Source organism: Mesoplodon densirostris, chromosome 6 (genome assembly GCF_025265405.1).
Source record: "Mesoplodon densirostris isolate mMesDen1 chromosome 6, mMesDen1 primary haplotype, whole genome shotgun sequence".
In the NCBI taxonomy this organism is placed as follows: Eukaryota; Metazoa; Chordata; class Mammalia; order Artiodactyla; family Ziphiidae; genus Mesoplodon; species Mesoplodon densirostris.
Genome location: NC_082666.1, coordinates 26682316 through 26698579, shown reverse-complemented (window position 1 = coordinate 26698579; position 16264 = coordinate 26682316). Strand labels below are relative to the sequence as shown.

Sequence of the window (16264 nt, the reverse complement as noted above, 5' to 3'; positions counted from 1 at the left end):
CAGTAGAATTAGAAATGAAAAAGGAGAAGTAACAACTGACACTGCAGAAATAAAAAGGATCATGAGAGATTACTACAAGCAACTATATGCCAATAAAATGGACAACCTGGAAGAAATGGATGCATTCTTAGAAAAGCACAACCTTCTGAGACTGAACCAGGAACAAACAGAAAATATAAACAGACTAATCACAAGCAATGAAATTGAGACTGTGAATAAAAATCTTCCAACAGGGGCTTCCCTGGTGGCGCAGTGGTTGAGAGTCCGCCTGCCAATGCAGGGGACACAGGTTCATGCCCCGGTCCGAGAAGATCCCACATGCCGTGGAGTGGCTGGGCCTGTGAGCAATGGCTGCTGAGCCTGCGCATCCGGAGCCTGTGCTTTGCAACGGGAGAGGCCACAACAGTGAGAAGCCCGCGTACCGCAAAAAAAAAAAAAAAAAAAAATCTTCCAACAAATAAAAGCCCAGGACCAGATGGATTCACAGGAGAATTCTATCAAACATTTAGAGAAGAGCTAACACCCATCCTTCTCAAACTCTTCCAAAATATATCAGAGGGAGGAACACTCCCAAACTCATTCTATGAGGCCACCATCACCCTGATACCAAAACTAGACAAGGATGTCACACACAAAAAAAACTACAGGGCAATATCACTGATAAACATACATGCAAAAATCCTCAGCAAAATATTAGCAAACAGAATCCAACAGCACATTAAAAGGATCATACAACATGATCAAGTGGGGTTTATCCCAGGAATGCAAGGATTCTTCAATATATGCAAATCAATCAATGTGATATACCATATTAACAAACTGAAGGAGAAAAATCATATGATCATTTCAATAGATGTAGAAAAAGCTTTCAATAAAATTCAACACCCATTTATGACAAAAACCCTCCAGAAAGTAGGTATAGAGGGAACTTTCCTCAACATATTAAAGGTCATATATGACAAACCTACAGCCAACATCGTTCTCAATGGTGAAAAACTGAAACCATTTCCACCAAAATCAGGAACAAGACAAGGTTGCCCACTCTTACCACTATTATTTAACATAGTTTTGGAAGTATCGGCCACAGCAATTAGAGAAGAAAAAGAAATAAAAGGAATCCAAATTGGAGAAGAAGAAGTAAAACTGTCACTGTTTGCAGATGACAAGATACTATACATAGAGAATCCTAAAGATAGTACCAGAAAACTACTAGAGCTAATCAGTGAATTTGGTAAAGTAGCAGGATACGAAATTAAGGCACAGAAATCTCTTGCATTCCTATACACTAATGATGTGAAATCTGAAAGAGAAATTAAGGAAACACTCCCATTTACCACTGTAACAAAAAGAATAAAATACCTAAGAATAAACCTACCTAAGGAGACAAAAGACCTGTATGCAGAAAACTGTAAGACACTGATGAAGGAAATTAAAGATGATACAAACAGATGGAGGGATATACCATGTTCTTGGATTGGAAGAATCAACATTGTGAAAATGACTATACTACCCAAAGCAATCTACAGATTCAATGCAATCCCTATCAAACTACCAATGGCATTTTTCACCGAACTAGAACAAAAAAATTCACAACTTGTACAGAAACACAAAAGACCCTGAATAGACAAAGCAATCTTGAGAAAGACGAATGCAGCTGGAGGAATCAGGCTCCCTGATTTCAGAGTATACTACAAAGCTACAGTAATCAAGACTGTATGGTACTGGCACAAAAACAGAAATATAGATCAATGGAACAGGATAGAAAGCCCAGAGGTAAGACGCAAGATTGAAAGGATGTGGGAACAGATGTATATGTATGACTGATTCACTTTGTTATAAAGCAGAAACTAATAACAAAAAAAAAAAGAAAGAAAGCCCAGAGGTAAACCCACACACATATGGTCACCTTATCTTTGATAAAGGAGGCAAGAATACACAATGGAGAAAAGACAGCCTCTTCAATAAGTGGTGCTGGGGAAACTGGACAGCTACATGTAAAAGAATGAAATTAGAACACTCTGTAACACCATACACAAAAATAAACTCAAAATGGATTAAAGACCTAAATGTAAGGCCAAAATACTTTAAAACACTTAGGGGAAAAGATAGGCAGTACACTCTATGACATAAATCACAGCAAGATCCTTTTTGACCCACCTCCTAGAGAAATAGAAATACAAACAAAAATAAACAAATGGGACCTAATGAAACTTAGAAGCTTTTGCACAGAAAAGGAAACCATAAACAAGATGAAAAGACAACCCCCAGAATGGGAGAAAATATTTGTAAATGAAGCAACGGACAAAGGATTAATCTCTAAAATAAACAAGCAGCTCATGAAGCTCAATATCAAAAAAAACAAACAACCCAATCCAAAAAACCCAATCCAAAGCTCAATATCAAAAAAAACAAACAACCCAATCCAAAAATGGGCAGAAGACCCAAATAGACATTTCTCCAAAGAAGATATACAGACTGCCAACACACATGAAAGGATGCTCAACATCACTAATCGTTAGAGTAATGCAAATCAAAACTATAATGAGGTATCACCCCACACCGGTCAGAATGGTCATCATCAAAAAGTCTACAAACAATAAATGCTGGAGAGGGTGTGGAGAAAAGGCAATGTTGGTGGAAATGTAAATTGATACAGCCACTATGGAGAACAGTATGGAGGTTCCTTAAAAAACTATAAAAACAGAGCTACCATATGACCCTGCAATCCCACTCCTGGGCATATATCCAGAGAAAAACATGATGTGAAAGGATACATGCACCGCAATGTTTATTGCAGCGCTGTGTACAATAGCCAAGACCTGGAAGCAACCTAAATATCCATCAACAGAGGAGTAGATAAAGAAGATGTGGTACATATATACAATGGAATATTACTCAGCCATAAAAAGAATGAAATAATGCCATTTGCAGCAACATGGATGGACCTAGAGATTGTCATAATGAGTGAAGTAAGCTGGACAAAGACAAATATCATATGATGTCATTTATATGTGGAATCTGAAACAAAAATAAGATACAAATGAACTTATTTACAAAACAGAAATAGACCCACAGACATAGAAAACAAACTTATGGTTACCAAAGGGGAAGGGTGGGGGGCAAGGGGATAAATTAGGAGGATGGGATTAACATATACACACTACCATATGTAACTAGACAACCAACAAGGACATACTGTATAGCACAGGGAACTATATGCAATAATTTGTAATAACCTATAAGGGAAAAGAATCTGCAAAAGAATGTATGTGTATGTGTGTGTGTGTGTGTGTGTGTGTGTGTGTATAACTGAATCACTGTGCTGTACACCTGAAACTAACAGGACACTGTAAATCAACTATAATTTAAAAAATGGACTTTTCTGGTAAGCGGCCTGAGGTGACCTCTAAAAATGGTTCACTATTCACTTGACCCAGAAAAAAACCCACAAAATCATGCAAGTCAAGAGGTTCAAATCTTCATGTTCACTTTAAGAACACTCGTGAAACTGCCCAGGCCATTAAGTGTATGCATATCCGAAAAGCCACCAAGTATCTGAAGGATGTCACTTTAAAGAAGCAATGTGTGCCATTCTGTCATTACAATGGTAGAGTTGGTAGGTGTGCCCAGGCCAAAGAGTGGGGCTGGACGCAGGGTCAGCAGCCCAAAAAGAGTGCTGAATTTTTAATGCACATGCTCAGAAGTGCAGAGAGTAATGCTGAACTTAAGGGCTTAGATGTAGATTCTCTGGTCATTAACCACATCTAGGTGAACAAAGCCCCTAAGATGGGGCACAGGACTTACAGAGCTCATAGTCGGATCAACCCGTACATGAGCTCTCCCTGCCACACTGAGATGATCCTTACAGAAAATGAACAGATTGTTCCTAAACCAGAAGAGGACGTTGCCCAGAAGAAGATATCCCAGAAGAAACTGAAGAAACAAAAACTTACGGCCCGGGAGTAAATGCCATAAAAAAATGCAAATAAAAGTAAAAGCAGAAAAAAAAGAAAGGAACATCATTCAAGACCATGTACTCTGATCGTAATAAAATTAAACTTGAAACCGTTAACAAAAATATACCCAGAAACACTACATGCCTGGAAACAAAGAAAAACCCTTATACATAATCCACAAAGCAAAGAAGACATCACAATGGAAATTATTATTATTTTTTAAAATAAATCTATTTATTTCATTTTTGGCTGTGTTGGGTCTTCATTGCTGTGCATTGGCTTTCTCTGATTGTGGCGAGCAGGGGCTACTCTTTATTGCAGTGTGCAGACTTCTCATTGCGGTGGCTTCTCTTGTTGCAGAGCACGGGGCTCTAGGCATGCAGGCTTCAGCAGTCACAGCACGCAGGCTCAGTAGTTGCGGCACGCAGGACCCAGAGCTTGTGGGCTTCAGTAGTTGAGTTGCGGCGCACAGGCTCTAAAGTGCAGGCTCAGTAGTTGTGGCACATGGGCTTAGTTGCTCCGCGGCATGTGGGGCCTTCCTGGACCAGGGATCGAACCCACGTCCCCTGCATTGGCAGGTGGATTCTTAACCACTGTGCCACCAGGGGAGTCCCCACAATGGAAATTAAAATGCTCTGAACTGCATTAGAAAAATAACGCACACTAAAACTTTTTTTTTTACTTTTTTTTTTTTTTTTTTTTTTTTTTTGCTGTACGCGGGCCTCTCACTGCTGTGGCCTCTCCCGTTGCGGAGCACAGGCTCCGGACACACAGGCCCCGCGGCCATGGCTCGCGGGCCCAGCCGCTCCGCGGCATGTGGGATTCTCCGGGATCGGGGCACGAACCCGTGTCCCCTGCATCGGCAGGCGGACTCTCAACCACTGCGCCACCAGGGAGGCCCCACACTAAAACTTATAGGCAGATGAAGCAGTAGTTAGAAATTTATAACTCTAAATGCATATATTTTAGAAAAGAAGAAAGGCTGAAAATTAATAAACTAAACATCCATCTTAGGAACTCAGAAATGCAAAGAAAGCAGAAAATAATAAATATGTGAACATAAATTTCATTAAACAGAAAAAGCAAGCATACAATAGGTTAAAAAAGCCGAATTTTCAGTTTTAGAAGACTAATAAAGTTGGTAAAATTCACTCAGAAGTAGTTAAAAAAAATAAAGAAGGTCCAAATAACCAAAATCAGAAATGAAAAAAAGGGGACATCGCTAATGATCTTTCAGATATTAAAAAGATAAGAAGAGGGGATGGCACACTGGTTAAGAATCTGCCTGCCAGTGCAGGTGACACGGGTTCGATCCCTGGTCCAGGAAGATCCCACATGCTGTGGAGCAACTGGGCCCATATGCCATAATTACTGCAGCCCGCATGCCTAGAGCCTGTGCTCTACAACAAAAGAAGCCACTGCAATGAGAAGCCGACGCACCACAACGAAGAGTAGACCCCGCTCGCCGCAACTAGAGAAAGCCCGTGTGCAGCAACGAAGACCCAATGCAGCCAAAAATTAAATTAAATTAAAAAAAAAAGCTAACGAGAGGATATATGAATACATTTATGTCAATAAACTAGAAAAGTTAGATGAAATGGATAAAGTACTAGAAAACTGTAACTTACCAAAACTGACAAGAAAAATATCTGAGTAGTCATAACTATTAAAAAATTAAATGTGCATTTTGAAACTCCCCCACCTCCCTGTACACATAAACAAAACCAAACACCAGCACAGGTGGCTTCACTGGCCAATCTTCCAAATAGTTAAAGGAAATTACACTAATTATTCAAGAGAAAGAGAGAACATTTTCTAACTCATTTTATGATAGCAAATCTTGATACCAAAACTCAACGAAGAAAGTAAGAAAAAGGAAAAATTCAAATCAGTCTCACAGACTTAAGAACAAGATACAAAAATTCGGGCTTCCCTGGTGGCGCAGTGGTTGAGAGTCCGCCTGCCGATGCAGGGGACACGGGTTCGTGCCCTGGTCTGGGAAGATCCCACATGCCGTGGAGCGGCTGGGCCTGTGAGCCATGGCCGCTGAGCCTGCGCGTCCGGAGCCTGTGCTCCGCAATGGGAGAGGCCACAACAGTGAGAGGCCCGCGTACCGCAAAAAAAAAAAAAAAAAAAAGATACAAAAATTCTAAATAAAATATCAGCAATTTAAATCTACCACTATATAAAATATAACAATAATAATAAATCAACAGATAGAACATGTTCATGGATTGGAGGACTCAGTATTGCAAAGATGTCACTTTGATAGACATCTATAGATCAACAGATTCAATAAATCTACTTAATATATAGACTCAATATCTATTAATTCAATAAAATCAAATAAAATTTGAATCTACAGATTCAATAATCTAGATGAATACATCTAGAATAAATATTTAAAAGGTTAATGTATATGAAAATAAATAAAAAGTGCTGAGACTAGCTTTTGAAATAAAAGGTAACAGAAATTGCCTATTAGATACTGACTGATTAAAATGCCATAGTAGAGTGTTATAGAACACTCTATGACATAAATCACAGCAAGATCCTTTTTGACCCACCTCCTAGAGAAATGGAAATAAAATCAAAAATAAACAAATGGGACCTAATGAAACTTCAAAGCTTTTGCACAGCAAAGGAAACCATAAACAAGACCAAAAGACAACCCTCAGAATGGGAGAAAATATTTGCAAATGAAGCAACTGACAAAGGATTAATCTCCAAAATTTATAAGCAGCTCATGCAGCTCAATAACAAAAAACAAATAACCCAATCCAAAAATGGGCAGAAGACCTAAATAGACATTTCTCCAAAGAAGATATACAGAATGCCAACAAACACATGAAAGAATGCTCAACATCATTAATCATTAGAGAAATGCAAATCAAAACTACAATGAGATATCATCTCACACCAGTCAGAATGCCCATCATCAAAAAATCTAGAAACAATAAATGCTGGAGAGGGTGTGGAGAAAGGGGAACACTCTTGCACTGCTGGTGGGAATGTGAATTGGTACAGCCGCTATGGAGAACGGTATGGAGGTTCCTTAAAAAACTACAAATAGAACTACCATATGACCCAGCAATCCCACTACTGGGCATATACCCTGAGAAAACCATAATTCAAAAAGAGTCATGTACCAAAATGTTCATAGCAGCCCTATTTACAATAGCCTGCAGATGGAAACAACCTAAGTGTCCATCATCGGATGAATGGATAAAGAAGATTTGGCACAAATATACAATGGAATATTACTCAGCCATAAAAAGAAACGAAATTGAGCTATTTGTAATGAGGTGGATGGACCTAGAGTCTGTCATACAGAGTGAAGTAAGTCAGAAAGAGACAAATACCGTATGCTAACACATATATATGGAATTTAAGGGGAAAAAATGTCATGAAGAACCTAGGGGTAAGACACGAATAAAGAAACAGACCTACTGGAGAATGGACTTGAGGATATGGGGAGGGGGAAAGGTAAGCTGTGACAAAGCGAGAGAGTGGCATAGACATATATACACTAACGAACGTAAAATAGATAGCTAGTGGGAAGCAGCCACATAGCACAGGGAGATCAGCTCAGTGCTTTGTGACCACCTAGAGGGGTGGGATAGGGAGGGTGGGAGGGAGGGAGACACAAGAGGGAAGAGATATGGGAACATATGTATATGTATAACTGACTCACTTTGTTATAAAGCAGAAACTAACACACCATTGTAAAGCAATTATACTCCAATACAGATGTAAAAAAAAAATGCCATAGTAATTAAGACAGTGTGGTAATGGTGCAAGAACAGACAAATACACCAATGAAACCACCCAGTAACAACCCAAACACATGTGCACTGAATTTATGACAAGGGTGGCAGTGCTAGGAAAAACGATCTTTCCAAAACATGGTGCTTGATTATTCAGGTATCCACATGGAAAAAAATAAAACTGGATACACCACCTCACACCATACACAATAATCAACTAGATGGATTATAGACCTAAATGTGAAAGGCAAAACAATAGAAGAATATCTTCACAATGCTGGGGTAGGAAAGACCTCTTAAATGTGGCACAAAAAGCATCAACCATAAAAGACTGATAACCTTAACTATATTAAGTGAACTTCTAGTCATCAAGGGATACAGCCCAGATAGTGAAAAGGTTAACCACTGAGTGTTAGAAGACAATTGCAACACACATACTGATTGCCCTTACAAATCAGTAAGAAAAAGATGGAACAACCTGTAGAAATGTGGGCAAGTACCCTAAATGGGCACATCTCATAAGTAATAGTGTTACTTGATCTCACTAATAATCAGGTAAATGTACATTAAACCATAATTAGTTACCCACCAGAACAGCTAAAATTAAAATCCAACTTCACTAAATATTGGTGAGGATATGGCATCCACGGGAACTCGTGTTTACTGCTGGAAGGGGTGTAAAAGTAGTACAGTTATTTTGGAAAATATTGATAGTTTGGCATTATCCACTATAGTTGAAAACAGGATGCCCAATGAACCAGCAGTTCCAGTTCTAGGAATATACTCAACAGAAATATATGTTCATGTGTACCAGTAAACATACAGAAGAATGTTAATAGCATTTGTAACATAAACTGAAAACAACCCAAACATTAATCAACTGTCGAATGGATATTCCAATGTATTTCATACAATGGAATACATACAACAATGAAAATGAATGAACTAGTGCTATAGGCAATAATGTAGGTAAATTTCAAGCCAAATATAAAGATATATTGTTTAGTTCAATTTGTATGATGTTCAAACCCAGAATAAATTAAACTATAGTCTTAATGACGTATTTTGGTGGTAAAACCATACAGAAGAACTAAGTAGCAGTTAACATACAAATCAAGACGGTGATTACTTTTGCAGGGAAACGTGTTTATAAGTGGGAAGAGGCTATAAGGGGATTCTAGGATGCTGGTAATTGTCTATTTCTTGATCTGAGTAGTGGTTACATGAGTATTCACAGTACAATAACTTGTTCAGGTTTATATTTATGCTTAATGAATTTTTATAGCATGTATATTACATTTCATAATAGAAAGTTACAATAATAGTTTTAGAAATTTTTATTATAATATTTTCCACAAAGTAGCAAAGTGGTGGTCCAACAACAGGGATCTCCAACTATCAAGAAACCAGCTAGAACTTGCCGAGGAAAGCATAATATAAGTCACTAGCATATGAAACATTTCATCTTCCATTAGTTGGAAGAAATAATGAAAGGAACTACTTTTGGGGAATTAATTCTGACACAGAAGCATAAAATAGTAAAGTGGAAATGAAAACCATGAGAAAGCAACCTTGCCATCTTGGAGTTCATAAGAGTTACAAAAAGGAACACTGGAAACAGTGATACTTTAGGGAAGTGAGTCAAGTTTAGAGAAAATACTTGTATGATGCCATAGCAGAGATTATATTGTAACAGGAAAACATTTTTTAAAAGAGAGTTTCTAAAAAGTAAAAATTCTGACACTATAAAAAAAAGTTAAAAGTTAATCAGATAAGGAAGAAAAGTGACATCTTAAAAAAATCCAATATGATTGGGTAAGGTGTGCTGTAAGTTCAGAATTTTAAGATACTTCTTTAAAAAAAAAAAGGAATGAAAAGAAAGGCATGTAAACAAGGATGAATAAAAAAGACTGATGTGAAACGAGGAGAACCATGTAAGTAAGAGCCCAAAATGAGCAGAGGCTGGCGAAAAATGTTAAGAACAATAAAAAAGATTTTTAAAAATGCATGTAGGGCAAGAGGAGCAAGAAAGAAGGTACAGGCCTACTGCTTGGGGCAGATGGTATAATGTTAGCAGACAATACAGAGAAAACAGAACTACTTAACTCCTATTTTGCTTTTGATTTTCCATTAAGAAGAAATATTCAAAATTGAAAGGGGCATAAGAAACATGCTCAAAGGACATTTGAAACATCTTACTGTAAGGATCTACACGCACTTCATGAAGGAGGTGAGATTTGAGCCACTCCTGATGAATAATACTGAAAAAACAGAACTTACTAAACAGAAAGAATAAATCAGGAAAAGATAGAGGTGGAGTAGAAAGGTAGAAGACTTCTAAATACTGTATTTCATCCATCTGAGGACACAACATCTTTCCCACATTTTAACATCTCTGAAATTGGAATGTATCTTAAAATAGATGGTTAAAAAAAAGCACTGTGCTATACTTAACTGGCAGCACTTTTCTCTCTTAGAGGTACACAAAATACTGGTGTATCTTACAAGTGATGGTAACTTAGATTTAACTTCCTCCCTGAGGTTCTATAGTTCCAATCAGAGTAAAGGCATAGATACTATAGGTATACTCTGCCAATGAGAGTAGAGGCATAGGTACTATACCTATTTAAAAAGGGGGGGGGGGATCCTAAATCCTGATTAATCGGCTCACAGATATTTCAAGGCAAAATTTAAGTTTAAATTCCTCTAAAGTCATAATAACCTAAAACAATTTACCTCCTAACAGCATTCACTTTGGAATCTACTCTTCTATCTTCTCTTCTGTTCTCTACCTGGCCTTGCTCCTGTCTAATCTTTTCTTCTTTTTTCCTAACTTTTGTCTACTATCCTCACTTCTCCCTCTCTCCTCCTTGTTCCCTCTCTTTTCTATTGCTTCTCCCTTTAAAATTTTCTTTTAAAAAATTTAAAAGTAGCTCAAGAATTCTATATTTCTCCTAGTAAAATCATGAAAGTCACATTCTACTTCTACCAGTTCCATGTCTGACTTTCTTTGTATTTACACTACCTGTGGAACTAGGATAGACTCTGTAGAGCAGTATCTTTCCAAATGTGGTCTGACATCTACTGAATCAGAATCTTTAAGGTAAGTCCCAGAAATCTGTGTTCTCAGCAAGTTCTGCATCACCACTGCTACAGAGACTAGGCTGACCAAGTTTCTATAAAAGCCAAGTTAATGTTCTTCATTGAATTATTACAGTAGTTACCATTTCAACTTTTTCACTGTTTCAAAAGTTGATCACAAAATCTTTCTTATTCCTAATGATTTGTTATCTCAGAGAATAAAACTGTTAAACCTATTCTACTTGTAGTTTCAAAATGTAATAATAGATAGACTTCTGCTTCTGCAGAGTGTGTAGAACAGAGCACTGGAGAGGAGAGAGCTGTACAGAAAGAGAATGCTGGAGATACGCAGAAGGGTAACTCTCAAGTATTTGGCAAAGAACTGATCAGAACATGTATGTGAGGAAACTACTCAAGGCTGGAGAAAAAAATCATCCCAAAAGATTAGAGGGAACAGTGCCCATCACTCATTCAAAGCTGGAAAGAGTGTCTGTTTCCTCCAGCTAAACTGGAAAAACTCTTAATTCATAGGGCATTAGACAGAGCACTCAGAAAGGTTTTTACTTCAGTAGTGAGGAAATAATTAGCCTCAGACAAGCATTGCTCCAATCAAGCTTAATAAACCATAAAAGTGAGGCCCAAAAGGATCAAACTGTTTCCAAGTAACTTAACTATATTCCAGAACAAAGCTCAAGAAGATTTATAGGAATATGAAAATATCTAGCATCCAGCCATGGAAAGGTAACCCAAGCAAAGACCACCAGACATACAAAGAGAGAGGAAAATATGGCTTATAATGAAGACAATAATCGATCAATTGAAACTGACCCAGAATTGACATTGACGTTAGAATTAGCAGAGCATATTAAAACTATTATAATTGTATTCCATATGTTCAAAAAGTTAAGTAGAGACATGGAAGATATTAAAATAAACCCAAATCAAAATTCTAGAGTTGAAAATTACAATATGAGATAAAAAATACACTGAATGGAATAACAGATTAGACATGGCTGCTGCTAAGACTAGTGAACATGAAGGCATAGAAAAAGAAACTATACAAAATGAAACACACAGAGGAAACAGAATCCAAAAGAATTTAAAAGAGCATCAGTGAGCTGTGAGATAACTTCAAGTAGCATAGCATATGTGTAATTAAGAGTCCCTGAAGGAGAATAGAGATTGGAGGGGACAGAAAAATACTGAAGAAATAATGGCCAAAAATTTTCCTAATTTGATGCGAACTATAAAAGAAGAGATCCAAGAAGCTCAATAAATCCGAAGCACAACAAACATGAAGAAAACTCCACCAAGGCCCATAATAATCAAAGTGCTCAAAACCAGTTATAAAGGGAAAATGTAGAAGTACGCAGAGGAAAAAGACATATTACATACGGAGGAATAAAAATAAGAATAAAACAGATTTCTCATTGGAAATAGTGCAACTGAAAAGACAGTTGAACATCTGTAAAGTACTGAAAGAAAAAATTCAATATGGAATTCTATATACAGAAAAATTCCTTTTGAAAACAGAGGCCAGATGAAGCCTTTTTAGATAGATACACAAAGGAATTTATCAACAGCAGAACTGCACTCTAAGAAATGTTAAAGGAAGTCTTTCAGGCAAAAGGAAAATTACACCACAAGGAAATATGGGCTTACACAAAGGCATTAAGCACACCAAAAATGGAAATGACATAAGTAAACAGGTAAGATTTTCCCCCTTTAATATCTAAATCACTTGAAAAAGACAACTGTTTAAACATTATTAAGTATATAACACGTGTATAAGTAAAAGATATTGACAACAATGGCATAAAGACTGGGAGGGGAGAAGAAGTATATTGTAAATTTCTTAAACATGTGAAATAGTAGAATCTCACTTGAAGATAAACTATAATAAGAGGTATACTATAAACCCTAAAATAACCACTAAAAAAACAAAGAGTTAAAGCCAGCAAAACAAGAAAGAAGACAAAATGGAATAAAAAATACTGAATTAATTCAATATGAAACAGAAACATCATTAGTCAAATGAAAATTAAAACAACAATGAGATACCACTACAGACCTATTAGAATGGCTATAATTAAAAAGGCTAACCATATTAAGTGTTGGCAAGGATATGAAGGAACTGGTGGGAATATAAAATGGTACAATTATTTTGGAAAACAGTTTGGCAGTTCTTAGAAAGGTGAAGAATACGACCCAGTCATTCCATTCATAAGTATTTATCCAAGAGAAATGAGATCCTTTTTCCATACAAAGTCTTGTATTCAAATGTTCATAGTAGCCTTATTTGTAGTAGCCAAAAACTAGAAATACCCAAATGTTCATCAACAGACGAATGGATAAACAAACTGTGGTATATCCATACAACGGAGTATCTACTCAACAATAAAAAGCCATGAAATACTGATACACATTACAACATGGATGAACCCCAAAATATACATGCAGAGTGAAAGAAACCAGACAAAAAAGAAGTACATATTGTATGATTCTATTTATATAAAATTCTAGAAAATTCGAACTAATGTATAGTGACAGAAAGCAGGTCAATGGTTGCTTGAGTAGTGAGGGTGTATGTGCATGTGGGAGGATGTGGGAGGGAGAACACAGAAGGCCGGTTACAAACGGGTATAAGGAAACTTTTGGGGGCAATGGATATATTCATTATCTTGACTGTGGTGATGGGTTCACATTATCTTGATTGTGGTGATGGTGTCATGGTGTATACATATGTCAAAACTTATCGAATTGTATAGTTTATTATATGTCAATTACACGTCAAGAAAGCTGTTTGGAAAAAAGCAGAAAGAAAACTGCAAAACAATATCATATATTATTTATATATAGTTATGTGCACAAAAATGATAAATACTTAAAACAGGGGAAAAGATTTCCTTCAGATGTAGACAGGAACAAAGTAAATGGAATCAAGGAAGGGTACACAAGGGACTTCAGTGGTATTTTTAAAGTTTTCTTCCAAAAAAGGGGATGAAACTGTGGCAAAAAATGTTAAGAGTTGACAAAGTTGGGTGATGAGTGTTATATTATTTTTATTATTTCCTACGTTTTTGTACATTTGAAGTGTGTGTGTGTGTGTGTGTGTGTGTGTGTATGTGTAATTTTTGAAAAAGGTACTTCAATGTTAAGGTTGTTGTCAGGGTAGTTCCTTATTCCTCTCTCAAGCGTTTAAGTTCAGAACCATTTCCTAGGGCTACAGAGAGTAGGTAAAAATATAACATACTAGGCCCCTGACATTCTACACAGAATTGTCTGTACATGGGTGTTTCTGCATTTTTCTAAAAAGTAGACCCATAGTATCCTGATTATTATATTAGCCACCTACCTGGTATTCTTGCTTCAATCCTTGCTCCCTTAGAATCTATCCTTTTCAAAACAGTCAAGGTCATCTTTTAAATCATATCAGGTTATCATCTGCTCAGGACCTTCCAAAGGTTTTCTATCCAACTTTGTTAGATATCCTGTTAGATATCTAACTTTGTTAGATATCCTTCCGTAATCAGGCCCAGCTGATCTCTCTGACCTCCTCTCCTGTGCTCACAATCAGCCACACTGACCTCCTTATTACTCCCTGAATATGCCACGTATCCTCTCACCTCAGAGTCTTCACACTTGATTTCCCTTCTACCTGGAGAAGTCTATTCCCAATGGTTTATGCCTCCACTTCCTTCAGGTCTTTGCTCAAATGTCATCAGAAACCTTCCATAACCACCCTATATAAAAGAACACTCATCACCTTCTCTGACTCTCTATTCTTTTTAACCTGCTTTTGCTTTTATTTCAGGGTACTTATAGCCATCTAAATATTACATATTTATTTATTTAAAATATATCTGTTTTCTTCACTCCTACCCCCAGAATATAAGTTCAATGAGAAAAGAATTTTCTTCTGTTTTGCTCACAGCTATATTTCCAGTGTCTAGAATGTGTCTAGGATGTAGTAAATATTCAAATGTTTCTGTTCTTCTAATAATCAGGTCAGAAAGGAAGATATTATGTCAAGTTCTGAAAATCTGCAAAAATATCAAGTTTGATAAATGGCACTATAACCAAGGAAGTTTAGGGAAAAAAAGAAAGTATACCAACTCAGTAATTAAAAAGCTTTGCAGTATGCAAGCAGTAAACAGCAAACTATGGCCAAACTTTCAGTAAAGGTGACATCTCTCTCTTTTTAGTTTTGAAACTAAATTTAATAACTAGTTATGGCTTTTTCCCTTCTTCCAGAAATATCCTGAAATTTCTGTCTAAAGATTAAAAGATATGTTTAAATGTATATTTATCCATACTGATAATTGTAAAAAGTAATTATTCTGAGTTAATTAAAATTCTGAAAAATGTTCAATTATGTATTTAATGATTAAAAGAAGAGAGGCTATGCATATATTTGCCTTTGTTAAATATTGATTTAAGGATTTCTAATATGTTTTTACAACATGTAATTTTAAGAGCAAATGTACACAGCAGAAAACATTTGGTATCATAATAATTAATCTAATTTCTTTACAAACACAGAGCACAAGTCCACTGGTAAACATTTAAACAACTTAGAGTGAACACATTCTAGATGTCATATAATTTATCATTAAGGACTCCAGAGTCATAACTATTTAATTAAAATAAATCTGGACTTCTCCTTGCTTGTATTACCTAACTACTACACTAAGGTATTAATAGTAATGACTTCACACTTACTTCAAAATCAGAAGGCACCAAAAAGAATACATACAGCTTAAAAAATATTAAATGAACCACCAAAAGGAATGAAAACCAAAGGAGAAAAGGGCCTCCATTCATTTACTCAACAAATATCTAATGAAGACCTACAATATAGGTATTAAGCACAGTATTCCTGAGAATATTCCTGGATTGTCTATCCATCTGAGTTAATAGTAAAAATAATTCCAGATTGGATCCCTGCCCTTCCACTTATGAAGGCCTTGTGCTTTAGACAAACACTGAAGTTTCTCTGTTCTTCAGCCTTCTTTTATCTGAAAAATAAGGATAACACTGCCCTTATCTAGCATCCAGATAGCTGGCACTCTTTCACTTACTGGTCTCTATAGAATATTTGACAATTAGTCATATACTGACTTATATTAACATTTTACTAAAGCTTTAAATTATTATTTAAATATTTAACATCTCATGAATTCTCATCTAGGTAAGTTTCTTCAAAGCAGAAACCATGACACATTTTTCAGAATCCTCTATTATCAACTAGTATTATTACCATATGTTAACTGTTTGGGGAGAGGGACAGGGAGAGCTGAGTTTTAAAGAATATGTTTTGTACTTTTCTGTGACAAGCCAAAAAAATGGTAAAAAGTGATGCAATTATAATGTGTTTTAAATTAAACTAACAAAAAGCCAAGAATCTTTTTAGCTTGATCTAGCAGTTAAAAATGGGAGTATCAAATCAAACTTACTCCA

The 16264-nt window shown here is 36.3% G+C and overlaps 1 protein-coding gene and 1 pseudogene across 4 annotated transcripts in view; one reads left to right on the top strand and one right to left on the bottom strand.

The window, feature by feature from the left end:
• The window catches only part of STX17 (syntaxin 17), a 93700-nt gene that overhangs the window by 41653 nt on the left and 35783 nt on the right, over positions 1 to 16264 (bottom strand). The gene's annotated exons all lie outside the window — the stretch shown is intronic.
• Positions 3413 to 3966, top strand: LOC132492030 (large ribosomal subunit protein uL22-like; annotated as a pseudogene).